Here is a 26,957-nt window from a genome sequence, read left to right on the forward strand (position 1 = left end):
GAGAACAGACTTGGTGAATATTTGGCCTTAGGGGAAAGGGAGAGAAGAGGAATGATGGCCAGATTCCTGTTCTAAGAACCTCAGATGGATGGTGTTGCCATTGACTAGAAATATGAGAGGTGGAGAAAGTTTGGGAACAGCTGAGATGGGAATAGTTCACTTCAGACATACTCGGTCTGAGAAGTCTGTGAAATAGAGATGTCCTGCAGATAGTTGGATAGATGGATCTGAAGTTCTCAAGATACTCCAAGACTAGAAACATATATTTGAAAATTATAAGTGTATAAATGATAGTTTACATCTTGGGATTGCATAAAAATAACCAAGGCAGAAGGTAAACATTGATCGCAGAAGATGGTCAAGAAAGGGGCAGGTCATTTAAGTGACAGGTAAAACTAACCTGAGATAAAATGATCAGAGATCCAGGAGAGTAAGAGATTGAGAAAGTCAAAAGAGGATGGAGATCAAGAAGGAGAGAGTAAAGACAAAACAGTTTCAAAATATTCTGAAAGGGACATAGAACTTGGAAATGAATTGACTTTTTCCTATCTCATTTCTCTTACATCCAGCTATGATGCCAAGTTTCAAGCTTGGGTGGTTGGAAAATATTGGTATGATTAACAGAATTAGGAACACAAGAAGAATAAATAGCTTGTGAGGAAAACTGATGAGTTTCTGTTGGGATATACTAATTCTGAGATGCAATCAGCACATTAATCTCTACAGATGGGAATCTGGGACAGTCTCAGGATAAATAAACTGTGGCACATCCAGACAAAGGAATATTATTCAGCAGGAAAAAGAAATGAGTTATAAAACTGTGAAAAGACATGAAGGAACCTTAAATGCATATCACTAAGTAAAAGAAGCCAGTCTGCACAGTGGGTAAGTTCAGCACACTCCTCTTTGGTGGCCCGGGTTCACAGGTTTGGATCCAAGGCGTGGACCTACACCACTCATCAAGCCATGCTGTGGTGGGACTCACATACAAAACAGAGGAAAGATTGGCACAGATGTTAGCTCAGGGCCAATCTCCCTCACCAAAAAAAAAAAAAAGAAGAAGAAGAAGCCAATCTGAAAAGGCTACATACTATATGACTGCAACTACATGACATTCTGGAAAAGTTAAAACCATGGAAACAATAAAAAGATCAGTGGTTGCTAGAAGTTCTTGGGGAGGAGGGAAGGACTGCACTAACAATCCCCTGTGCTTGAACTATTCATCAAAACTATTGTATATGATGCTGTAATGGTGGGTACATGACATTATGCTTTCGTCAAAATCCATAGAACTGTACAACACAGTGAACCCTAATGTAAACTATGAACTTTAGTTAATAATAACGTATCAATATTTGTTCATCAACTGTAACAAACGTACCACACCAATGCAAGATGTTAGTGGGAAAAACTATCATCACTGGGAAGAGATGAGTATATGGGAACTCTGTACCATCTGCTCAATCTTTTGTAAATCCAAAACTGCCCTAAAAAAATTAAAAGTCTATTAATTAAAAAAATGTAAAGGGAGAATGAAGTACTAGTACATATTATAACATGGACGAACCTTGGAACCATTATGCTAAGTGAGAGAAGCTAGACACAAAAGACTACATATTGTATGATTCCATTTATACGAAAGGTCCAGAGCAGGCAAACCTATGAAGACAGAAAGCAGATTAGTGGTTGTCTAGGGCTGGGAGGAATTAAGGGGACAGGGAGAGTGATTGTTAATGGCTACTGGAGTTTCTTTTGGGGGTTTTGAAAATGTTCTAAAATTTATTGTGGTGATGGTTGTACAGTTCTGTGAATATATTAGAAACACTTCAAATGGATGAACTGTAGAGTATGTGTATTACAGCTAAATATAGCTTGAAAATGCTAATGAATTTGAAAATCCTAATAAAATGGATGATTTTCCAGGAAACAGCAAATTGGAATCACAAAGAGGGAGAAAACATGGGGAAAAACCATGCTGTTAAAAACATTTCCTCCAATGATTATTATAATGCCCAGATAATTTTATGAGCAAGTTCTTTCTAACTTACAAGGAACAGATAATTTCCATGCTCTAAAAGTAGTTCCCAGTATAGAGGAAAAGAAGGAAATAAGCCCCATTTATTTTATAAAACTAAAGTTATCCTGTCCCCAAACCTGATGGACACACACACAAACACACAGAGAAAGAAAACTGAAGACTAATGTCAGTTACAAACATGGATGCAAAAGTCCTAAATAAAATACGAGCCAATCAAACCCAGTAAGACAAAAGGAATATTATACTATAAGAAAAGAGGGACTATTCTAGGAGCGAAATTTAATATTAGGAAATCTAGACATATAGTTCGTCACAACAATTAGCTAAAGGAGAAAACCTGCATGAATGACAAAGAATTAATATTTTAAATTTATTTTTAAAATCTCTTAAAAAATAAGAAAAATATCTATACCAGAACAGAAAATTGGGCAAAAGAGTAAAGAAAAGAAGAAAAGTTCAGCTTCACTAGTAATAAAATAAATGTAAATCTTAAAATAAGTTACTAATTCTTTGCAGTCAAATTGGCAAAAAAATCTCAGTGATATCAAGAATTCAGACAAAAAGGGCACACCCATACTCCACCTCTCACATGAGAATTATTATAGGGCGATTTAGCAATATCCACCAAAAGCCTTAAAATGTGCATATCTGTGGAACCAACAACTACACATCTAGGAATTTATTCAAAGGAATCAATCAAGAGTTTTTGCAAAGACTTAGCCACAGAATACTCATCTCTACATTGTTTACGTGGCGAAAAACAGAAATAACCTAAATGTCCAACAGTAGTGAGTTGTCAAATAAATTGTTGTACTTTCATACAATGAAATGCTATGTAGGGGGCTGGCCCCATTGCCAAGGGGTTAAGTTCACGTGCTCTGCTTTCACAGCCCAGGGTTTCACAGGTTTGGAGCCTGGGCACAGACTTAGCACTGCTCATCAGGCCATGCTGAGGTAGCATCCCACATGGCACAACCAGAAGGACATACAACTGGATTATACAACTATGTACTGGGGGGCTTTCTGGACAAGAAGGAACAAAAAGATTGGCAATAGATGCCAGCTCAGGGCCAGTCTTTAAAAAAATATATAAGAAAAGAAATGCTACGTAACCACTGAAGGTATAGAAATATGATGAACTTAAAAGAATGTTCAGAAAATATTAAGTGAAAAGCTTATGAAAGAGTGTGCAGAATATAGAGAAAAGAAGACCGAATGGGTATAATAAAGTGTTAATAGTGATTACCTCTGAGTGGTAAGAATATGGGTGACTTTTACATCCTTTTGCATTCCCCTTCTTGTATGCTTGTGTTTTCTCCACAATCTATAATAAACTTGCACTACTGTGCTAAAGAAAAACTCAATGAAAGAGTGCCTTCTAACATTCGCACTCTTTAACTCAAAGTTCCACTTCAAGAAATTTATTCTGATAATCATCCATTCATGTAAAGATTTATGTATAAGAACATATATTATTGTAATAGTAAAAAAAAGGAGACGAACTAAATGTCTAGCAATAGTAATTAGAAAGTATGATATAGCTATAGCTATAGGATGGAATACCGGGCAACTATTAAAAACCATGAGGTGGAAGAATATTTAAATACAAAAGAAGTTCAGCGAAAAAGGTAGATTATAAAATCTTAAAAACAATACAAAGTTATTTTTTTAAAACTATGTAGAAAAAAGACTGAAAGGAATTACACCAAAATGAAAATCTACTATGGTTCTCTCCAAGTGGTAGGGCCACAGATGATTTATTTATTTTCATCTTTCTGCATTTTACACTTTTTCTACAATGTAATTTTAAACTTAAAAAAAATGTAAGTTTGCAATTGAGGAGCAAGGAGACAGAAAATGTAGAACAACATAATAGTTCTCTCTGCCACCATTATGCTGTGAGCCATTTATGTCCGAGCATGTGGGCACCTCATAACTGAATCCAAAAATTCATCCTGTATGGGTGGGAAGAACACAGATTAAAACAAATGAGAAAAGGGGCAGTATATTAGTATGTTGTCTGCACAATTTTGGAAAAGTGTAAAAATAGAAAACTTTGGAAACCAATATGTCAAGATATTAAGAATGGTTAATTCTTGTTGGTAGGGACATGGGTGATGGTTACCTCTGTGGATGTGATTTCTCATTAAAAAAAAAGATAAGTGGAGCCAGCCCTGATGGCCTAGTGGTTAAAGTTTGGTGTTCTCATTGCTTTGGTGGCATGGGGTCAGTTCCTGGTCACAGAATCACACCACTTGTCTGTCAGTAACCATGCTGTGGCAGCGGCTCACATAGAAGAACTAGAAGGATTTACAACTAGAATATACAACTATGTACTTGGGCTTTGGGGAGGGGGGCAAAAAGGGGAAGATTAGCAACAGATGTTAGCTCAGGGTGAATCTTTCCCAGGAAAAAAAAAAAAAGGATAAATAAAAGCAAATGAGAGAGCTATAGATATTTGGATTTATTGGTTCTGGAACAGTGGGGGCACATTTGATCTTTTGTCCCTGAGACTGTGGAAGAGCCCAGTCAGTTCTGGGATAGGAGGGAGCATTCATGGCTACTGCTTTCCCTCCCTGGACTCTGGGGCTGAACGTGGGGGCACTACCAGTGAAATTATGCAGTGATGCTGGTCTCTCTATTCCACTGCACGTCAGGGAGCCCCTCACTATGCCAACAGCCCCACAAATCAGGGTCATGGACCTCTGGGCCTTCAGAATCTCCAGTCAGAAGCATTCTCTCCCCTGCCATGGCCCTCTACTCTAGCTTTTAATGCCATCTGCCTCCTGCCACTAGACTGTGAGTTCCTGGAAGGCCGAGGCTGTGGTTTCGCTGAAATCCTGCCTCTGTGCCTACCATAGCACCAATTAATATTTCTGAGACTTTGAAAGGCAGGCAGGTATGAAACAGCATCTTGGTGCCCGACTTAGGAGTAGAGGGACAAGGATACCAGCAACCCAGAAGCATTTCATCCTCACAGGAAAGCACAACCAAGCCCACTGCTTGGCCACTTCTTGTAGTGTACACAGCTGCGGTAGTCTCATGGGTAAGCATGCCACCTAGTGGATTGAGTAGGCATGGGCAGTGAAGAAAGGAGGTCAAAACAGAAATTAAATGGTTCAAACAGATCTTCTGTGAAATAAAAATAGACAAATTTTCACGATAAGTGGAGCAGTGGGGAACTGGCTGTGTAAGGACACGGCAGCAACAAAGTCAATATGGCATCGTTATACAAACTTACCTGTGACACAATACGTTTCCTTTGTTTCACAGTGAAGGAATGCATCCCATCTCACTCCCAAGGGCTTACAAATTAACCAGAAGGGTCAAGGTTTATGGTACTTACTCAAGGTTCCTGTGGATGCTACGGTACTCCCATAACTTAAAAATTATTCTACCATTTTTCAACATTATTTCTCTTACTTAGTAGGGAGATGATGGAATTTGTCTACCATAAGAAGTATGTAAAGGGAGAAACCTCCTTTGCTAAAAGTTCATACAATGAAAGATGTAGAAAAATAACTTTTTTCATTAAAACAAATCAATCCTTTAAGTATTTGCTGGATGTCCCAAGCCACTAACCAGTGTTCTTAGAAAAAAGCTCTTAAGGACAGAAAAACTCAAGTCAAAATTGCACAGCACTTGTATTTCCCCCTTCAAATAGAAGCCAAATAGTGGTTGTCAAACTGAGCACAGGGAAATTCCTCCATTTCCTCTAACCTCAGAATGAAACGAGGCCCCACTGCTCAAGCTCACACATAACAAGTCTGAAAGCATGTGTGGGTTAAACACCTCAGACTTAGTCTGTGTGAAGTGATGTCCTCTCTTTCAATGCAACAAACTGAAGATAGTCAAACTAGACTTGGAGCTTCATGGGACCACATGACTTCATGATGCCAAGAGTACATCATGTAATCACAGCTTGAGAAGCCTATTCTATTCTTTTTGTTTGTTTGTTTGAGGAAGATTAGCCCTGAGCTAACATCTACTGCCAATCCTTCTCTTTTCGCTGAGGAAGACTGGCCCTGAGCTAACATCCGTGCCCATCTTTCTGTACTTTACATGTGGGACGCCTGCCACAGCATGGCTTGATAAGCAGTGCATAGGTCTGTGCCCAGGATCTGAACTGGCAAACCCTGGGCCTCCAAAGCAAAACCTGTGAACTTAACCACTGCACCACCTGGCCTGCCCCTTGAGAAGCCTATTCTAAACAAATACCTTTAAAAGGCAAGGCAAAGGATCTTTTTTTTTAAGTTGAGCCAGGAGAAATCCTAGCCAGCATAACTAGAAAGTCTGTGGAATTCAAGAGGTAACACCTCACCTGCTTTTACACTAGCACAATAATGGAGCTCACAATAAAGTAAGACAGGGGCTGACCTGGTGCCACAGCGGTTAAGTGTGCATGTTCTGCTTTGCCGGCCCGGGGTCCACGAGTTTGGATCCCGGGTACAGACACGGCACCGCTTGGCAAACCATGCTGTGGTAGGTGCCCCACATATAAAGTAGAGGAAGATGTGCACGGATGTTAGCCCAGGGCCAGTCTTCCTCAGCGAAACGAGGAGGATTGGCAGCAGTTAGCTCAGGGCTAATCTTCCTTAAAAAAAAATAAAAGAAAGAAAGATCAACCTCCATAACTCCTTTCATTTAGATTGTCTGAGTTTCTGACTGATCTCTCTGTCTTCACTTGTCTCAATCTGGTCAAAGCTACACATTCTAGCTATATTAATATTCTTAGAGTCTAACTCTGGTTATTTCACATTTCTCCTCCAACACCTGTTCACAAACCTTCAATGCCTCCAAACTGCCTATCAAAAAAGGTTGAATCACCTCAGTATAGTATTCAAGGCCCTCAAAAATGTGGTCTCAGGGGCCGGCCTGGTGGCACGGCAGTTAAGTGCTGACATTGCACTTTGGTGGCCTGGGGTTCACTGGTTCAGATCCCAGGTGCAGACATGGCACCACTTGGCAAGCCATGCCATGGTAGGCGTCCCACATATAAAGTAGAGGAAGATGGGCGTGGACGTGAGCTCAGGGCCAGTCTTCCTCAGCAAAAAGAGGAGGATTGACAGCAGATGTTAGCTCAAGGCTAATCTTCGCCACCCCCCCAAAAAAAACGTGTTCTCAACCTGCCTTTCTGAACATATTTGACATAATTCTTCCATCATGAGCCTGTGCTCCAGTCAAACTAAGCTGTTCACTGTTCAAGCGCATCAATATACACTTTCTCACCTCTCTAGCAGTGAAAAAGATATCAGGGCACCCCAAAAGGCCATTAGGATCACGCCCAAGTGCTGTAAAAAGCCTGCTCCGAAGGGAAGTATCTTCAGATGTGCCATCACACAAGCACTGCCTTTGGAAATACAGATCCAGCGAGGACAAGACAAGAGTTCATACCTCTCAGCACCTGACCTGGATTCTTTCATTGCCTGTTCTGGTACTGACTAGTCCACTGCTTCCCAAATGTCTGTGGAGTTTTGACAATTCATTGGTTCTACTTGTTTATGGGGTTTTTTTGGTACTATTTTTGTAAAACTCACTGACTCCACCCCCACAATGATGTAACTTCAAAAAAAATTACAGTCAATTAAGATGATTTTGGCTTTGAGAAATTTAGAGCAATTTTGCAAGGCATTTTGAGATCCTATAAGACACCCTGGAATATCCCAAAAAGGGAGTTGAGAATCACTGTCTTGGCAAATACATTTGCCTTTCCATGCTTTATTGTTTCCACCCACAGAATGAGAACTAATGATGTTCCTACTCTCTCCCAGTCTCTCACCCTGGATGTTATGAGAACACATGCTGTACATAAAGAACTTTTTTTCCCCAGAATGAAGGAGACATAGATAACCCAGATAAAGCAATTAAACCATAATTCCAAAATCCCGTTATGACAGTAAACATCCTAAATGTTACAAACAAAATATGAGACACTATCACATTATTTGATAACACAAAGATATAAAGTTCTTTCAGGTTGCAGAAAGACATTTATGTCACTGAACTTACATTTCGAGAGCACAATGCTTGGGCAGGTGTGCATCCAACATCCAAACAGGATTACCCTTGGGAAGGAGCTGGACTTCGGACTGGCTTCAGCTTCTGTGAACAGAGGAGTTCCTTCTGCGGCAGGGATGGGAGTTCAGCACTTTGAGAAGATAACGTCTCAATTTTGACTTGGTTCTCTGTTGAAATGTTTCTTTCTGCAGAGAGATTAGAAGTGAAGCACTGGAAGGAGAGGCTGGAAAACAAACATAAGGCTCCCTTGTCAGGAGTACATTTTGTCCCCACAAAGCTATTTTGTTTGCAATCACAATTCAGCAAATTCTTTTTGATAGAATTCTTTTATTGCAACTTTCTCTAAGAGGTTGAACTTCTCCAAGCAGCAGTCTGTGGAGAATTCCAATATTAGACTATAACTGTAACTATAAATAAGAGTTGTACAAGTCATCAGAGAGTCTCAGACCAAAGAGAAGGTGACAGACCATGAAGACTACTGCTCTGCCCTCAGGCTGTCTAAGAAGCCCATCCCAGGTAGACTGGAAAGAATCCAAGTCATTCTAAGGGTTACAGGATGGAATCCAAGAATTGTAGACCTATCTGAGAGCCAGAAAAGACCTCATTTGCTGTAGACCTTTTGCAGAGAGCAAAAGCTTAGGCTAATTTTATGTAGGCTGAATGTTTCTTTTTGTTTGTTTTTGAGGAAGCTTAGCCCTGAGCTAACTACTGCCAATCCGCCTCTTTTTGCTGAGGAAGACTGGCCCTGAGCTAACATCCATGCCCATCTTCCTCCACTTTATATGTGGGATGCCTGCCACAGCATGGCTTTTGCCAAGCGGTGCCATGTCCACACCTGGGATCCAAACCGGCAAACCCCGGGCCCCCGAGGAGCAGAACGTGCGAACTTAACCACTGCGCCATGGGGCCAGCCCCATGTAGGCTGAATGTTAAGAAGTTATCACATGGTAACCTCAGAGGAAAATAACTAATGTAAACTAAACAATACATGTGTATAATCTCATATAATAAGATTAAATAACTTTTAAAATTCTATGACTATTTATTGCATATAAAAAAAGGTCAGCATAAATTAGTCAGTTAATCTGAAAGTGCTAAACGGTCCCTCCAGCTTCTTAAGTATCTCTTCTTCCCCATGCTGTCGAAGAACTGCTTAGGTCACTAGGTGCGGTCACTAGGTGCCTCCAGCTCTTACCAGAATCACCGCGATTTTGACCTTTCAGAGAAAGAACCATCCCAAAGGCCCAAAGAAACCCTGGAGGGATGGGCTGGCACTTCGTTTCCCTTGAGAACTTCCATATGTTTAGAAAAGGGGATCTAGATTAAACCAAATCCATTTTTAGAGCTGATTAGACATCTCAACAGAAGGCTGTAAGTTTCCCAGATCAGAAGCTAGACAAAACTAAACACACAGCACAGCTCTGGGCTTCTGAAGTCTTCACTGCCCTTCTCTCCTCAGCCATAGGAGATCAGAAGTTCCAGGTCTCCCAGGACTTGGCATATGGGCTGGCCAACAAGCACAAGGAAAACCTCTCCCATCCCTGAAAGAGCTCTGCATGCAGAAGCTAAAGGCCATCCAGCTGGGACATTGAAAAGAAGGTGACTGCACTGGATGAGATATGGGATTAGGCGCCTTCCAGCTGGGGGACTCCAGGAACACCAAAGGGGGATGAAACAACAGTGATCACACCAATCCTGATTGGTATGCTGTACTTTGAAATTTACAAATGACCCCCCCCCCATTACTACAGTTGATCCCCCAACAGCCTTATGAAGCCAATATTGTTAGGAGAATTTTAGAGATGTGGAAATTTATGCACAAGTGAGTCAGTGGCCCAAGATCATGTAGCTGGTTAACAGCACAGCTGAGTCCAAACACTCCTTTCATGGCAATACGGGGCCTACAAACCAAAGATAAGTTTTCTGTTTTTCTGTGGCCCTATCACCCTTTCCAGAGAGCCAGGACAAAGACCTTGCAGAAGACACAATCAAATCTTCTCTTGAAACTTTCTGCATAACTGTAGAATATACAATCAAAGGTGTCTGTGGCACTATGGCAGAAAGCATGACAATTAGCAAAGTAAATTCTATTCTCCAGGGAGTTCCTGTTCTCTGGCAGATTTTTCAGAATGGAGCTCTCTATCTCTAAGGAGGAACACTGCTCCTGTGATTTATTGTGAGCGCCTATGTCTACGTCCTTGAGAAGTAAATAGAGGATGGTGTTTTACTAGAACAATTAACATACCAAGAGGAAATAATTTTGAGTAGCAGCACTATGTGAGCTTCACAGTGACCAGAAGGTAGCAGTGTCTCATTCATTCAGATCCTAAAAGCGCAGAAGTTAGGACTGATATCTATCTTTGTGGTGTCTATGAAAAACTAGTTTCTCTTCTAATTAGTCTGATACTAACTTAAATAATTCCTTACTTTTTCCACACTGAAACAGAGGTCAGGAAAATGATGCAATAATTAAAGTAACACAGTCTCCCTCAGTCTCGGCCATATTTGTTCATCTTTGAGAGTCTTTATTCTTAAAGAGCAGTGATGAATCTATCTGAAAAGAAGTCTCCTAAAATGTTCCCCTTCACCAATTTCTGCAGCTCATGAAGAAGAGATTTCGTTTGCAAATATTTAGTGTGTAGGTCGACTTCTGATTGTGAATGCAATGAAGTAGCTTGTAGCAGACAAATACGCCCACTGAGAATACCTAGGAAAGCCAGAGAAAATTGTAAAACATTCATGTGAAGGTATTAGAGCAATGATGAGGTGGCCAGTACTTAAGAAAGAGAGGCAATGAGAGTCTGCAGCCATTTTTCTCCTCAGAACATTTGCTGATTCTGGGCATGAGACAAATGGGTGGGGATATGAGTGAGGGCCTCTAGTAGGGGAGATTTGGGTAGTCTCTTGGGGATGGAGAAAAAAATATTAGAGGCATGAAGAGCCAGGATACTGGAGAGAAGAAGGGTGGGAAACAGCTCAATATCCTGCCAGATTTTCCCTCAAGATATTTACTGAATTCTGAAACTGCATCAACCAAAAAACTAAGAAAATCACTGTTAAACTAGAATTTTATAATTTTATACTTAGCAAAAAAACTTTTCAAAAAAGTAAGGCAAGATTTTAGGAAGAAAATGGCAGCAGTGGCATCATAGTTTTTGGATCTCCCTAAATCACCCACTTAAAAGAGATAGAGTGCTAAAATAGTAAGACAAAAACCCATAAGCAACATCTACAACAAAACTAGGTGAAAAGGGAACCCAATGAAACCCAAAATATGACCAGGTAGAGATAATCCTCTAATAGCTACAGGACAGTGTAGTACCAGCAACTACTGACACGAAGCAGGAGGAATAAACAGGGGTATCTGAAATACCTGAAAATAGGAGTACCCCAAAATAGTCAACATGTACTTACTGCAAAACACAGCAGAACATTTCGAGAACAACGGTCGCAGGAAGGAAGAGTTCTGCACACTACAATGTATGATTAACTACAAAGAGTCTGAGGGGCTGAGCAGTCTGGGCTCAAGGAAATCTAAAAATTCATCAGCCAGGAGATAGCTTCCACTCTGGGATACAGTAAACTAGAAGAAACATCATTCCTCTAGTTAAGACAAAAAACAAGCCAGACTAACTTCCAATTTTCATGGATGTTTTCCAATGCATTGGAGAGCTGACGTTGCAGAGCAGCAAACTTGCTCAAAGTTTGATGAGATACCGTCCCTGCAGGAGGAGGGGGATGTGAGCACTCATTTATCTGAGGTAAGCTTACCAAAAATCAGTAAGAAGAGTTCAGCGAGAAATACTGATGAGTTGGTGAAGGTGGAATGTGGACTGGCAGGACAGTGTGAAGCCTCTGAGGGCCGCAGAAACTGGGGTAGCCTGTGCTCTTTTGTAGGGTCTTTCTCCACGAACCCTACTGGGTGCTTTTAGAAAAGATCAGAACGAGCCCTAAGATTGGACCACTGACATGTAGACCTTGGAGAGTGGAACATTAGCCACGTAGGAGGGATAAGAATCTCTAACCAATGCATTTCCTCTATCTCCCCTAGGGAAAAACACGCCTTTCTCTGTGGCGGAAAGGACCAAAAACTCTGTAACCTCCAGGCTACTGGTGGAAACTCAGTGCAGCTTGGAGAAGGAAAGAGGAAAAAACTACTCCCGGGGCAAGGCAGAAATATGCACTGGGCCCAGAACTACACAAGGGGAGAGGCAAAAGACTTGAGAAGGACATACTCCTGAGACCAAGGGACACAGTACCTAAGACCGGGGCATAAGCAGAAAATTCCCTTCTCCCAATTCCCCACATCACTAAGCAAACAAATTCAAGTAATTAGTAACAGCAGAATACTACTGGGAAAGGGATAGAAGAGGAAGAGCATGCAAAGAGAGCATCTGGGGCCAGCCTGGTGGTGCAGCGGTTAAGTTTGCACGTTCCGCTTCAGCGGCCCAGGGTTCGCCGGTTTGGATCCCGGGTGCAGACATGGCACGGCTTGGCATGCCATGCTGTGGTAGGCATCCCACATATAAAGTAGAGGAAGATGGGCATGGATGTTAGCTCAGGGCCAGTCTTCCTCAGCAAAAAGAGGAGGATTGGCAGCAGTTAGCTCAGGGCTAATCTTTCTCAAAAAAAAAAGAAAAAAAAAAAAGGAAGCATCTGATGCACAGTGGAAAGGCAAGACCTAAAGCTCAGGGTTGTAAAGACACAGCTCTGGAATACCACCCTTCATGTGTGCCCATTTCCAGGCATAAAAACGACTGACCTCAGTCTCTACTGTCCTACACAAGATGTGTGGCTTCAAAAAAAAATAAGACACAAAATGGCAAGAAAAATCACACTCCCAAGAAACAAAGCAATCATCAGAACCAGAACCTGGTATGACACAGACATTGGAGCTATCAGACAAAGAATTTTAAGTAATTATGATTAACATGTTAAAGGCTCAAATGGAAAAGGTGGACATCACGCAAGATCAGCAGGTAATTGCAGTAGAAAAATGCAAACTCTAAGAAATAACTAAATAGAAATGCTAGAAATGAAAAACACAGTAGCAGAGATAAATAACACCTTCAGTCGGCTCACCAGTAATCTCAATACAGCCAAAGAATGAATCAGTGAACTTTAAGATCAGTCAACAGAAATTAACCCAAATTGAAACACAAGGAGAAAAATTAGAAATAAAAAACAGAAAAGAGTATCCAAGAGAACATAAAACAGTCAAATATGAGTCTAATTGGAATCCCAGAAAGAAGAGAGAGGAATGGGAGGTTATTTTATTTTTTTAATTTAAGAAAACACATAATGCATGAGAATTTCCAAAAATTAAGTGACAGACACCAAACCATAAAAAACAAGAAGTCCAGAGGCCCCAATAAACCACCCCTTTTAGCATATCATATTCAAACTACTGAAAGCAATAGATAAGAGGAAATCTTGAAAGCAGTCAGAAAAAAAGAAATGTTACATAGGAAAAAAGATAAGAATTGCATCAGATTTCCTAACAGAAACCATGCAAGTCAGAATTCTATACCCTCACAAAAAAAAATCTTTAAAAAAATTTAAGGTGCTATTGCTCATGTCAATGTAAACTGGTATAGCCACAGTGGAAAACAGTTTGGCAGTTAGTTCCTTAAAATGTAAAACATAATGTAGTTATGACGTAAAAAGTAAAATTATCCAATGACACAGAAGGAGTTTCACATTAAAAAAAAATTATTACTGTCAGCCCTGTGGCCAAGTAATTCAAGTTCCATGCACTCCACTCTGGCAGCCCAGGTTCATGGCTTTGGGTCCTGGGCGTGGACCTACTCCACTCATCAGCCATGCTGTGGAGGTGGCCCACATACAAAATAGAGGAAGAATGGCATAGATGTTAGCTTAGGGCTAATCTCCCTCAAGCAAAAATAGAAGAAGATTAGCAACTGATGTTAGCTCAGGGCGAATCTTCCTCACCAAAGGAAAAAAAAAATCACCACCTTTAACAAAATAGAGAATGAACAGTATTATATAAATATTGTATCTTAAATAGTTTATTCAACCTATTTTAAAAATAGCTTAATTTACTGAAAGAAAAATTTTTTTTAAATGTTTAATATAAATTTACCATGTGAACCAGCAATTTCACTCCTAGGTAAGAAGTAAAATGAAAATATATGTCCATACAAAGATCTGTAAGCAAAATGTTCCTAAAAGCATTATTCACAACAGCCAAAAAGTGAAAACAATTCAAATGTTCATCAACTAGCAAACAGATGAACAAAATAGGATAAATCCATACAATGGAATACTACTAAGCCATACAAAGGAACAGAATCCTGATCCATGCTACAACATGGATGAACCTCAAAAACATTATGCTAAGTGAAAGAAGCCAGATGCAAAAGACTCAATATTGTATGATTCGATTTATATGAAATCCCAAGGAAGGCAAATCTATAGGCATAGAAAGCAGACTGGTGGTTGCCTGGAGTAAGGAGTGGGAAGGTGATTGACTTATGGTCTGAGGTTATCTTTGGGGGTGATGGCAACATTCTAAAAGTGGATTTAGGTGATGGTTGCACAACTCTGTAAATTCACTAAAAATCAATGAAGTGTACACTTAAAAAGGTAAGTTTTGGGGGCCAGCCCCATGGCCGATTGGTTAAGTTTGCGCACTCCGCTTCAGTGGCCCAGGGTTTCGCTGGTTCGGATCCTGGGTGCAGACATGGCACCACTTGGGGGGCTTGGGGAGAAAAAGCAGAAAGAAAAAAAAAACAACCTCAATGAATTTTAAAGAATAGCTATCATTAAAAGTATGTTTTCAGACCATAATGGAGATCAATAAAAGACAGATATCTGTAAGGGACATTGTGAAGGGAATGAAAAGATTAATCACAGACTGGGAAAAAAATCCCTGTAAATCACATACCTGAAGAAGGACTTGTATCCAAAACATATAAAGAACTTTCCAAATTCAATAATAACAATAATCAAGACAGCGTGGTACTAGAGGAAGGAGAGACACACAGATCGATGGAGCAAATAGAGAACACAGAAATAGATCCACACAAATATGCCCAATTGATTTAAAGTATGACCCATAAAAGTAAAAACTGATAAACTATACCTCATCAAATCGAAAAACTTTTATTCTGTGAAAGACTCTATAGAGGAAATGGAAAGACAAATTATAGACTGGGAGGAAATTTTGCAAATTATATATCCCATGATAGACTTGTATCTAGAATATATAAATCACAAAACTCAACATCAAAAAAACAATCCCATTAGAACATGGGCAAAAGACATGAAGAGACATTTAACCAAAAAGGATATACAGATGCAAATGTATATGAAAATACAAATGTGCAAATAAGAACATGAAGATTTTCAACCTCACTAACTGTCAAGGAAATGCAAATGAAAACCATAATGAGATATTACTACAAATCTATCAAGCGGCTAAAATAAAAAATTGTGACAACACCAAATGCTAGTGAGGATGCTGAGAAAATGGATTACTTATACACTGATGGTCGAGATATAAAATGGTGCATCCACTACGGAAAATAGTTTGGCAGTTTCTTTAAAAACTAAAAATGGGCTTATCAGATGACCCAGCAATTGCACTCATGGGCATTTATTTCAGAGAATTGAAAACTTATGTTGGTGCAGAAACCTGTACACAAATGTTCAAAGCAACTTTATTTGTAATAGCCAAAAACTTGAAATTACTGAAATGTATAAATGGTTAAATTGTGGTATATCTGCACTATGAAACACTACCCAGCAATAAAAAGAAACAAACTATTGATACAGGCAACAACTTGAATGAACCTCCACGGAATTACGTTGAGTGAAAAAAATTCAATATCAAAAGGTTACATGCTATATTATGGTTCCATGTATACAATGTTCTTAGAATAACAAAATTATAGGGATGGAGAACAAAATAGTGGTTTCCAAGGGTAAGAGATGTCAAGGAGGAAGGGGGGAGGCTATAAAGGGTACCTATGAGGTATGATGATAACATGGTGATGGTACATTTGTGTACCTTGATTGTAGTGGAAGTTACATAAAGTTATACAGGTGAGAAAATTACACAGAAATCCCCCCACACACACAGACAGACACAATTGCATCTATAACTAGTGAAACCTGAATAAGCCTTCTGGATTGTACCAATGTCCAATTCCTGGTCTTAATATTGTGCTCTAGTTATGCAAGATGTTCATATCAGGGGAGGTTGAGTGAAGTGTGCATGGTATCTCCCTGTAGATCTCTTTGCAATTCCACTGAATCTATAATTATTTCAAAATAAAGTTAAAAAAAATTAACAGTAAAAAAATAAGCATGTTGATTTTTTAAATGGGCAAAAGATTTGAACACAAAATTCACCAAAGAAGTGATATGTATAGCAAATAAGCATACAGAAAGATGCTCAACATTATTAATCATCAGAGAAATGAAAATCAAAACCACAATGAGATACCATCACACACCTCAGAATGGCTAAAATTAAAAAAAAAAAATTAGCAATACCACGTGCTGGTAAGGATGTGGAACAACTGGAACACTCATATGCTGCTGGTGGGGATGCAAAATGGTATAACCACTCCGCAAATGTTTGGGAGGTTCTTATAAAGGAAAACGTTCATTTACCATGTAACCCAGAAATCTTGCTCCCGGACATTTACTCAAGAGAAATGAAAATTTATGTTCACATGAAAACCTATATACAAATATTTATAACTTTATTCATAATAGACAAAAACTGGAAACAAACCAAATGTCCCTCAACTGGTGAATGGAAAAACAAAATGCAGTACATCCATATAATGGACTACTACCCAGCAATAAAAAGGAGTGAGCTACTGATACACACAACCACACAGATGAATCTCAAAGGCATTTTGCCGAGTGAGAGAAGCCAAACCCAAAAGACTACATACCATATGACTCCATTTACTTGACAATCTGGAAAAGGTAAAACTATAGGAATGGAAGGGCCAGCCCGGTGGCGCAGCGGCTAAGTTTGCACATTCCACTTCTTGGCGGCCTGGGGTTCGCCGGTTCGGATCACGTGTGTGGACATGGCACCGCTTGGCAAAAGCCATGCTGTGGCAGGCATCCCACGTATAAAGTAGAGGAAGATGGGCAGGGATGTTAGCTCAGGGCCAGTCTTCCTCAGCAAAAAGAGGAGGACTGGCAGTAGTTAGTTCACGGATAATCTTCCTCAAAAAAAAAAAAAAACCTATAGGAATGGAGATCAGACCAGTGGCTGCCAGGGTCTGGGAATGGGAGAGGGGTGGAATACAAAGAGGCAATACCAGGCAATTTGCGGTGTGATAGAACTCTTCTGTATCTTGATTGTGGTGATGGATACACGGCTTTGTGCTTCAGTCCAAAGTCATAAAATTGTACACTGCAGAAGTTTGCTCTGTGTAAATAAACAAGCAAATCAAAACAAGATCCCCCTGCACATCCACCTAAGTGACAGAGTGTGCTATCAAAGATAGAGAGTAAAGGGAACTCATACACTGCTGGTGGTAGTGTAAATTGCTACTATGGAAAGCTATTTGGCAATATCTCCTAAAATTAAACATATGCATGTCCTATAAATAATGAATTCTACCTCTAGATATACATGCAACAGAAATATATATTTACCAAAGAAAGTAAATACAAAGATATTCACAGCAGCTTTATTTATAATAGCAAAAACCTGGAAACCATACGAATGTCCACAAACAGTGGAAAGGATAAATCAATCATAGTATAGTCATACAATGGAATACAGTATGGCAACGAGAATAAAGGAAATACTGCTCACATGACAACATGGGTGAATCTCACAAACAATATTACGTATAAGAATCCAGACAATAAGAGTACATAATGTAGGATTCCATTTACTAAAGTAATCAAAGATGTTACAAGTCACAACAGTGGTTACCTTTGGGCAGAAGTAGTGACTTGGAGGAGATCACAAGGGAGTTCTAGCAATGTTCTATTTTTTAATATATGCTGGTTACTGGTTTGTGAAGATTTATTAATCTGTTCATTTAATATTTGTGCATTTTTTCTGTTTGCAAATTACACTTCATTTAAAAAGTTTTAAAAGCAGAGTATGTACATTTCATTTTCTTTCCTTTTTAGAATTTAGGTTTGCTGATCAAAGATTCTCTGATTCCAAAGGGGAGGAGCAAGAATTATACATGAAAACCTTTGTCCCTGATTGGAAAGGTGGGTGGAAGCAACTTTTGATCACTTGCTCTATCACGAACAGGGCCAGGGGCTTCACAACAACTGAGAGAGGTAGGTATTTTATTTTTGTTTTTAGAGATGGAGAAGACCCAAGGACTATATGATGAATGGTTTCAACCATGATTATGTGATTCAGCATTTCTATAATGATAAACTCAAGAAACATCAGAGAGAGAAAGGCCTCTGAAGAGCATCTAGTCCAGCTCCCTTGTTTTACAAAAGGGGGACATGTGTCCTAGAATGGAAAGGACTCATTCAAGATTAGCCATTTACTGAAAAAGAAGGGACTAGAACTTCAGTCTCCTAAGTGCCATCCAGTATATATCCAATGCGCCATGACCACTGCTCACGGACAAATTATCAAAATACTTTATGAAATGGAGGGAAGAGCATTAAGTTGGGAGTTGGAAGACCTGGATCCTGTCCCAGTTTTGCCAAGTGAGCCTGACTTCCACTCTTAGGTTTTAATTTCCCTACCTGTGAAATACGGGGTAACAATAACAAAATCAACAAGAGGTAGCAAGTCTTGGATCCATGACAAAGGGAGATCCAGGTTTCATGGGACCTGAAGCTTATAACACTTGGAGCTCTCTTTAAGGATAAGAATACAAAATTACCAATACAAAATTAGGAACAAAAGTACATGTATAAAATGAGAAAAGAAATACAATAGAGTACACATTTGAAAAGGTCAACAAATGTTAGACATCTCAAAATTCAGGAAAAATGATATAATAAATACAACTATATTTTTATTAATCAACTGCCTGATACACCTCTATATTCTTCCCACTTTTCTTGTCTGTTATAGTTGAAGACTCATAGGACTCAGCATATAGTTGTACTCACAGCTAAGATTTATTACAGCAATTACAGTGGGGACACACAGACGGATCACAAGGGGAAAAGACACAGGCAGAGCCAGGAGGAATCCATGTGTAGACTTCCTTATGCCCTTTTTCTCCCATGAGGGGCCACACAGAACACAATCTTCCCTCAGCAATGAAAACGCAGGGACACATGTGTGATGTTGCTGCCCAGGGAGACCCAGACTCAGCACCCATGATTTTTATTCGGGGCTGGTCACGTAGACACCTTCTACCTAGCTTGCACCAAAATTCCAGACTCCCAGGAGGAAAGCAGGTGTTCAGCATAAACCACATTGTTTGTATAAACAATCTAAGCACAGTAAGCCACTCTCATCAGTTTCCTGTTAACTAGGGACACTCTGAGAACCAAGTTCCCAGATGCCAGCACAGGGCCACCCTTACAAGCAGGCCTTTCTAAGGACGGTAGTCACAGGCCTGCCATATTAACTCTCTTCTGCACGCTACTCAACATTTGTACTTCTGCTACATGTCTGTGCCTTACAATCACAGGAGTTCTGAAAAATTCCTTTTGACAGAACTCCCGTGAAAATGTTAATATAAATGTATGTTGTGTTTATGACTGCATACGCTGTACACTGAGTATATTCCTGACAGGAAAGAACTTGCACTTGTTGATTTTACATATCTGATTCATGGCTGGAAGACTTTTCCACAGACTAGCTTCTGGCTCCATACATTGTGAGCCTTGATTCTCCTCCACTGCCAACATACTTCCGGCACCTAGTGTTGTCAAGCACAGTGACATCACAATGTACTCTCCAGCCCCACCCCTCCTGTACTGACACTGCGTGCATCAGCACAGTAAGCAGTATTCCTGGAAGCAGTTTCAATACAGAGCAGCTAACAATAACTTGAACAGGTACAGAATTGGTTGTGAGCCCCTTAAATGTCTCCCCAAGTCCAAACTAAATATATCCCAATTTAATGTCTTGTTAGCTAGATTTCCAATATGCCTCCGGCCATTGCATTGCGACCCAACACGAGATCAAGTGAGGGAGACAGCAGAAGGGAAAGAGAGGCGCCCTGAACCAACTGTGGCTAAAATATCTTTTGTAGATTTTATAAACCATACAACTATCATAAACCATAATGCTAGGGCTCCTTCCAGCCCTGTGCAAGCCCGTGACCCTGAAGTTTAATCTCAAACTTCACTAGCTTCACTGTGCATCAGTGTCTGGTCCAGAAAGTTACAGAAGAGAAACCAAACACTAAGAAAAGGCTTGGGACCCAGATAATAAGGCAGAAGGGAGGAGAGTACACAACCAGAAGCAAGGATAAGAAAATCAGGGTGAATTCCAGATAACCAGAGTGCAAAAGCACCCTTGAATGAGTGACCAGCAAACGACCTAGGAAAGGAAAGATAGCCTGAGCTGGGACACAACACAAGGACTCCAACTACAAAGCTGTCTTTCTTCCATGGCTGAGGTGAGAAATCTAGTGTGAGGTTTGGTAGACAATGAGTGGACAACAGGAGGAAGTAGTTCAGAGGAGTCAGGCTTCTTGAACCACAGGCAGAGAGGAACTGTGCTGGGCAGGCACAGAATTGAATTGAGCAATCCAGGAACCAAGGAGAGAGTTAAGAAAGACAACGTTCTGAATTGGTTAAGATTGAATTCTCAAACTACAGCCCAGCATCGAATATTTCCCAAGCTTTAACAGGCCTTCTAGGTACCACATGCCACTCTCTGCCCTCTGTGGGTACAGGGAGCAGATCACCATAGTCAGAATCAGAAGAACTGGTTGAGTCCTGCCTCTGTCACTTACTGCACAACCTAAGATAAATCACTTCCCCTCTCTGAGCTCAGCTGCCTCATCTCTAAAGTGAAGAGAATAATAATGCAGTCCGAGGAGCCCATGGAGAATGCAATGTGATACTAGGATGAGGAAAAGGAACTGGAGAGGCATTCTTCCAGAACCAGAACACAAAGACCCATGGGAAAGCATGCTGTGAACTGCAAAGCTTTGTAGGAACTGAAAAGCCTTGTAGGAATGTTAGCTTTGCTTTGCTACAATGGAGACAACAGCACAGGAGCTGTGCCAAACTACCTCTCTGCACATAGTTGGAACGCTTAGAACATGCCAACTCACTGACTCTTCTCTCTCTAATGTACAAGCAGTGTAAAGCAGTGGTCTTGTTGATATTCTAAGGGGAAACTGACAGTACTTCTTTGGTTTTTATTTGATATGAATAATGGTCATTTTACAAATAAGATGTACTCCAATAAGTAGTTTTGCTAGGAAGGGAGAAGGAAGGAGGGAGAAGGGGACATGAGCAAGCATCAAAATGTCCGAAAGAGGAAGGAAAGCAAGGGTAGATCTGCTGTGACTCTAGGTAACAGTTGTACCCCTCATCTCCCCACTGACCCCTGTCCAAGCCCTACTCTATCCTAGTAAAAAGATATATATGGAAGAGATTGGCAGCAATGTAAAGAGGTATGCGGTTTTTAAAGTCACATGGCCTTGGACTACACAGATCCTCAGAAGCAAGTGACAGACTTGATGGCAACTCTGGTACCCCAGGTCACTCTGGAGAATCCATCAGCAGGACTCTCAAGCATGGGGATAAATGTATATGCTGGATTTGGCAGTTATCGGCTGCAGTATTAAGGATGAAAACGTAAGGATGGTGCCTTTGGACAGCTGTGCAGCACAGCAGGCCATTAAGCTCCCCTCTGATTCAGCCTCTCCTCGCACTTGAGCACCAGCCACAGCTGAATAAACCAACTTGACTCTTTGTTTGCCATGATAAAGCATATTCTGTTAAATGCATACTCTTTTGACCCAAGTGTGACAGTCCCTCCTGCAATCTGAAGGAAGATGTGGACTAGCTCATGGACAAGCAACACAGTTCAAAGTCCCAGAATCACACAGCACTGGAGCTGGAAAGAGCTGAAGCAGTCCTTGAAGCTGAGCCCCTTGCTTTGCAGATGGGAATCGAGATGCCTAACAAAGGGACTTGGCCAAGAACACACGCAGGGCCCAGGGCCAGCCCCACACTTCAGGAGCGTAAATCAGGGCAGCAGGCTCTTAGCTTTGGCATCAGGCTCAGAGTGCATGTCCTGTGTTCTCAACTTGTTTGGCAGGATTCTGGGTTGGCTGATCCTGAATCCCAACTTCCTCTCAGCCATCTGAGAGAGCTTAGCCAAGTCCCTCGGCCTCTATGCTCAGTTTCCTCATCTGTCTTGTGGATCTAACAGCACCTATCTCACCAGGTTGATTCAAGGACCAAAGGAGATAAGATGTGAGAAGCACCTTTGCCCCACTTCCTTTGCCTGAGCTATTGTTCCTTATGGCCTCTGATCTCCTGTCCTCCCAGCCTAAAGCTGACTTGTCAGGAGGGGACTCCTGTATCACCACCATCAAAACCCTGCCCAGATTTCAGCACACAGCTCAGAGCCAGCCTCCCTCTGGAGCCTTCCAGATCTCCCAAGGAGATACATCCTGCCCTCTCCTGAGACCTAGTAACACTTCACAGATAGTCTTTCTGTGGACAGTTATCTGGTCCTGCCTCAAAAGAGTGTCTGACATACTTGCCTTTCCTACCCAACTAACATGCACTGACTCCAAGGCAGGGCCTATCTCACTGATCTGCCAGCTCCAGTATGGTATAGTAGCTTACCATAGTAGAGAGTAGCTCTACCATGCTGGATCACTCCAACTGAACAGTTTATCATCATCATCAGTCAACATATACTGAGTGTCTCCTCTGGGGACCATACAAAAGTGAACTGGGCAGGGTCCTTGTCCTCAGAGAGATTCCAGTCTAGCTCGGGTAACAGGGCACACACATATGCACATGAAATGGAAACCACTCAAGGTAACTTTGCACGAAAAGAGTACTACAGATAGGGTTCTGGAAGGTTGTCAGGAAGGAGCAGCCCTTGAAGCTGGCCTCCGAGGGTTCATGAAGACATAGGAAGTGAGGAGTGAGGACATTCACCATGAGGCAGCAATATGGAGGGCAGTGGCACCAAGTGCTGGAAACCGGAGAAGAGCCCAGGCTGTGGGAGTGGAGGCGGCAGCTATGATCGAGAAGGCAGGGGAGGGCCACCTTGAGCAAGATCATGTTATGATCATAGCCTCATTAAGTTTACAGGGTCTTGGCTGAGCCCAAGCCCATTCACTGCTCAGAGTAACCCCATGGGTTGAGGACTGTTTTTATTATCCTCATTTGACAGATGGGCAAACTGAGGCCAAAGAGGTTCAGGCACTTGAATGCCAAGCATTGGGAGCCAGGACAACCCCTGGGCAAGATTGTGTTTTAGGAATCACGGTTATGCTACAGGGGAGACCACGATCACAGGGGCCCAGAGAGGGGTTAGAAATCTGCTTGTGTCATGTGAGCAAAGGCCTCAGCTTTGAGAGAGCTCAGGAAACATCTGAACAGGATATTCTTCCAGAAACTTCTTTTCCTTAAGGATTCTATCTATGGTCCCTCTACTTTTCCCTGCTGATTTTGTACCAGAAGTAGGGGATCCAGCCTACCTGGCATTCAGTCTTCCTTTACTTTCTCAGATGGTGCACACACTACCTCTATCCCCATGGGAAAGTTTCCATCCTTCTTAACAAAGGGCTGGGGCAAAGCCCAAAGAGCACTCTGCTCTTCTGTGACATTCCACATAGGACAAATGACATTTAAACACATTGGCCACTCTAGCAACTGGGTTCTTTATCTCGTTCCTAAAGTGGGCTTCCCATTTCAGGAATGACATTAGTGAAACGAAACAAAGACTGATGAGCAAAGCCCTATAATCTGTCAAAGCAGCAGCTGCTCTTCTGGATACACACAGGAAGAGGCCAGTGAAGAATGTGGAAGACAGAGCACTCTACCAACGTTGAACTGGGGACACTCAACTCAGCATTGGATAGAAAGGACAGAAGCCATTTACATGAAGGCGTCTTTCTAGTGCCATGTCATTAAGATTATCAAGAAAGTACATTGATGCCAGACACACTAACAGCTGTCCACAATTCTAAACTTTCACTTAGATTTAGAGCACGGAGATAGGCCTTGGCCAGAGTCTGAGAGCAGGTCACACTTGTTTCTGCCATAAGCTCCCTTGGAAAAGTGTCCATTAACTCCCATAATTAGACGTCCTTAGGATCCATACTACAACCAAAAAAAGTGCAACTCTCCCTGATCGCATGGATAATTCAACAACCTCTTAACTCAAATTGCGCTCCTTACAAAATATTTTACAGATGCTTCATACATTCAAAGTTGGGAGAGAAACAAATATTTGCTGTCTCCTTCATATCACAGAAGGTCAGTTTCTACATCTGCATAATCGAGGATTTTGCCCCCAATAGAAAAATTCATCTTATACAAATTTTCAATTTATGATATAATCAGAGTATCACTAAGTACTCAAAATCAAAGGATTTGAGATGTACAAGGCATTCTGTGATGAGACTTTTCTTTTCAAAATGCTATGCATGGACCAGCCACCTAGGCATCACCTGGGATCTGGTCAGAAATGCAGAATCTCCAGTGCACCCAGAACTTCTGAATCAGAAGCTACATCTGACAAGATCACTGAGGGATCTGAATGCTCATTAAAGTTTGAGAACCACAGATCTAGAACACCAGTTTTCAAACTGTGTTCTGTGGCGTGCTTTATGGGCCTCTATGGAGAATGGCCCAAGGAGAGATTGGGAAGAAGGAGTGGGTGGATTGGGCCTTGCTTTAGCTGAGCAGCCTGCCTCTGATTTGTTTGCGGGGTGGAACCTCTGGCCAGACCAAGATATTCCACGGCAACAAAAGTGTGAGAACCATTATTCTAGACCAATCATCTCATTTTCTACATGGCACAACTGAGATCTTCCAAAGAGCATAAGGGACTTTTGCCAAGTTCACATCATAGTCCCTTGACCACTGTTAGAAAACTCTGAAATTTACAAAGCCTGGGAACCAAGAAAAATCTTCATAGTCAGTGTTTCTGGAATAACCTCCAACCTGCAGAGTAGAAGCAAAAATTGAGAACTCGAGCCTCACCAGGAGAGGACATGATATACAAGGCTCTGCTCTGGAAACAGCCCTGTGAGGGAAGCAGCATTTGTGCCACCTGATTTACAAGAGAGGACAGAGACACTAAGTTCCAAGGTCACAGGAAGAGAAGAGTTGATGTCCAAACCCAGGTCCCCGGACCCTAAAGCTCAAACTCTGGACATCGTCATTCCACCACCTCCTGGCCACACACCCTTCAGCCCCTCTGTGGGCCATATGCACTGGCCCAGCCTATGAACCACATGGACACACATAAATCAAAAAAGGGAGTGCTACTGTCCTCATGGGCCCTTGGAAGGCAAACAATGGGCTCACATCCCAACCTTTAGGCTCCCAGTATAGGCTCTTCACAAGGAAAACGCAAACTAGACTGCTATATCTTCACAGTAATGAGCATTAGGAGTCTGTTTGTTTTAATATCCATCATTATATATTTGACATCTCTTTGTCTTGGGAAAGTCAGAAAGATCAAGAAGGCAGGAATACTCAGAGGAAGGAAAGGAGAATACTTTACAGTGTACCAACACATTAGTCTTAGTATACTTTGTTTTCATACTCACAACCCCCAAGCACTGCATGGAGCTTTCTGCCATGGAAGCTACTCGCTGATCAAGTCTCTGACCACCGATCACCTTCAATTAAAAATGAAGTTGGATGAGTCAGGCAATAGATGGCACAATGAGCAAGTAGCACATTACTACTGTCAAATCCTAGCTAGTGTCATCTCATACAAAAAGCAGGCCCTTTTCCTAAAACTTCCTCCAAGTATCATTTGGGAACATTCAAGTTGGGTGACAAAATATGCCAAGGTCACCTGCCCTCATCGTCTTGTCTTTACCACTCACCCTCCTCCTTCAAAGGCAGCATGTCCAGTGGCAGTGAGGGAGGGGCCTGCACTGCCAAAGCTCTCCTGGCCCTGGATGCTGTCAGAGCTCAGGCCATCCGTAAGCTGGCCTGGGCAAACTCACACCACGCCTCCTTTCTATGGGTTGTCAGCAGCAGCCACTCTGCTCAGTCTGGGCAACTCAGGGTGCCACAATGGGCAAATCAACTTTCTGGTGGGGGCCAGGAGGATCTAGCCCCAACATCCTCACCACCCCCTCCACGGTCCTCAGAACTTAAAGACCTAATGTCATCTCTCCAAGCTTTCTTCTAAAGTCAGGAACAAGAATTAGAAAGCTCATCACAAGCCAGGAGAATGAGGCAGCCTCCAAAGAAGACCCATATGTTCAGAACAAGGACAGGAGCATGCTGCAGGGATCACTGCTCATCTGTGGAAGGCTGCTCCTGGGCCACCCAGGGCTGCATCTTATTCACCTGTCTTTCCTTGTTGTCTACACGCTGCCTGGCCCATCAGAGGCACCCAAAGGTTTGTCAAATGACTGACTAACCAAACAAGAGAATCAATGAATTCTTCTCAGGGAGAGAAACAAACTTGCCTTTAACACTGTTAGTGAGCGCACAGACCAGTTGCACCCAGAGTACAGCGCAGAATTCTTAGGGCAGCCTCTATGAGTTAGACCCAGTATAGTTTCTCAGCCACATCTCCAATGAACTCACACCACAAACAAGTCTGCCTCAGCCAGGAATCTTCTCCCAGCTCCCTGAAGTATCTGACCCTTTCAGGGGGCCCTTCCCCCATTTCCCACCTAAGGAGACCCCTTTTCACCCTCAAGACCTAGATGAAATGGTCCTTCTCTCTGAAGCCTTCTGCAGCCCCTTGCCCCGAGTCAGTGGTTCCTTCCCCTTCACGTTTTCC

General features: G+C 41.6%; 1 long non-coding RNA gene across 2 annotated transcripts; it reads right to left on the bottom strand.

Moving 5' to 3' along the window:
- Positions 1-3,787: 3,787 nt before the first annotated feature.
- LOC124245763 (uncharacterized) lies at positions 3,788-26,939 on the bottom strand. Of its 2 annotated transcripts, XR_006890319.1 has the most exons (4): positions 25,759-26,939; positions 17,365-17,474; positions 8,048-8,241; positions 3,788-3,993 (listed from the first exon to the last, which is right to left on the bottom strand). It is a non-coding gene; the product is annotated as an uncharacterized LOC124245763 (long non-coding RNA). The 2 variants fall into 2 exon arrangements; XR_006890318.1 differs by having other exon boundaries at positions 17,365-26,939.
- Positions 26,940-26,957: the final 18 nt, after the last annotated feature.

This window comes from Equus quagga, chromosome 10 (assembly GCF_021613505.1).
Source record: "Equus quagga isolate Etosha38 chromosome 10, UCLA_HA_Equagga_1.0, whole genome shotgun sequence".
In the NCBI taxonomy this organism is placed as follows: Eukaryota; Metazoa; Chordata; class Mammalia; order Perissodactyla; family Equidae; genus Equus; species Equus quagga.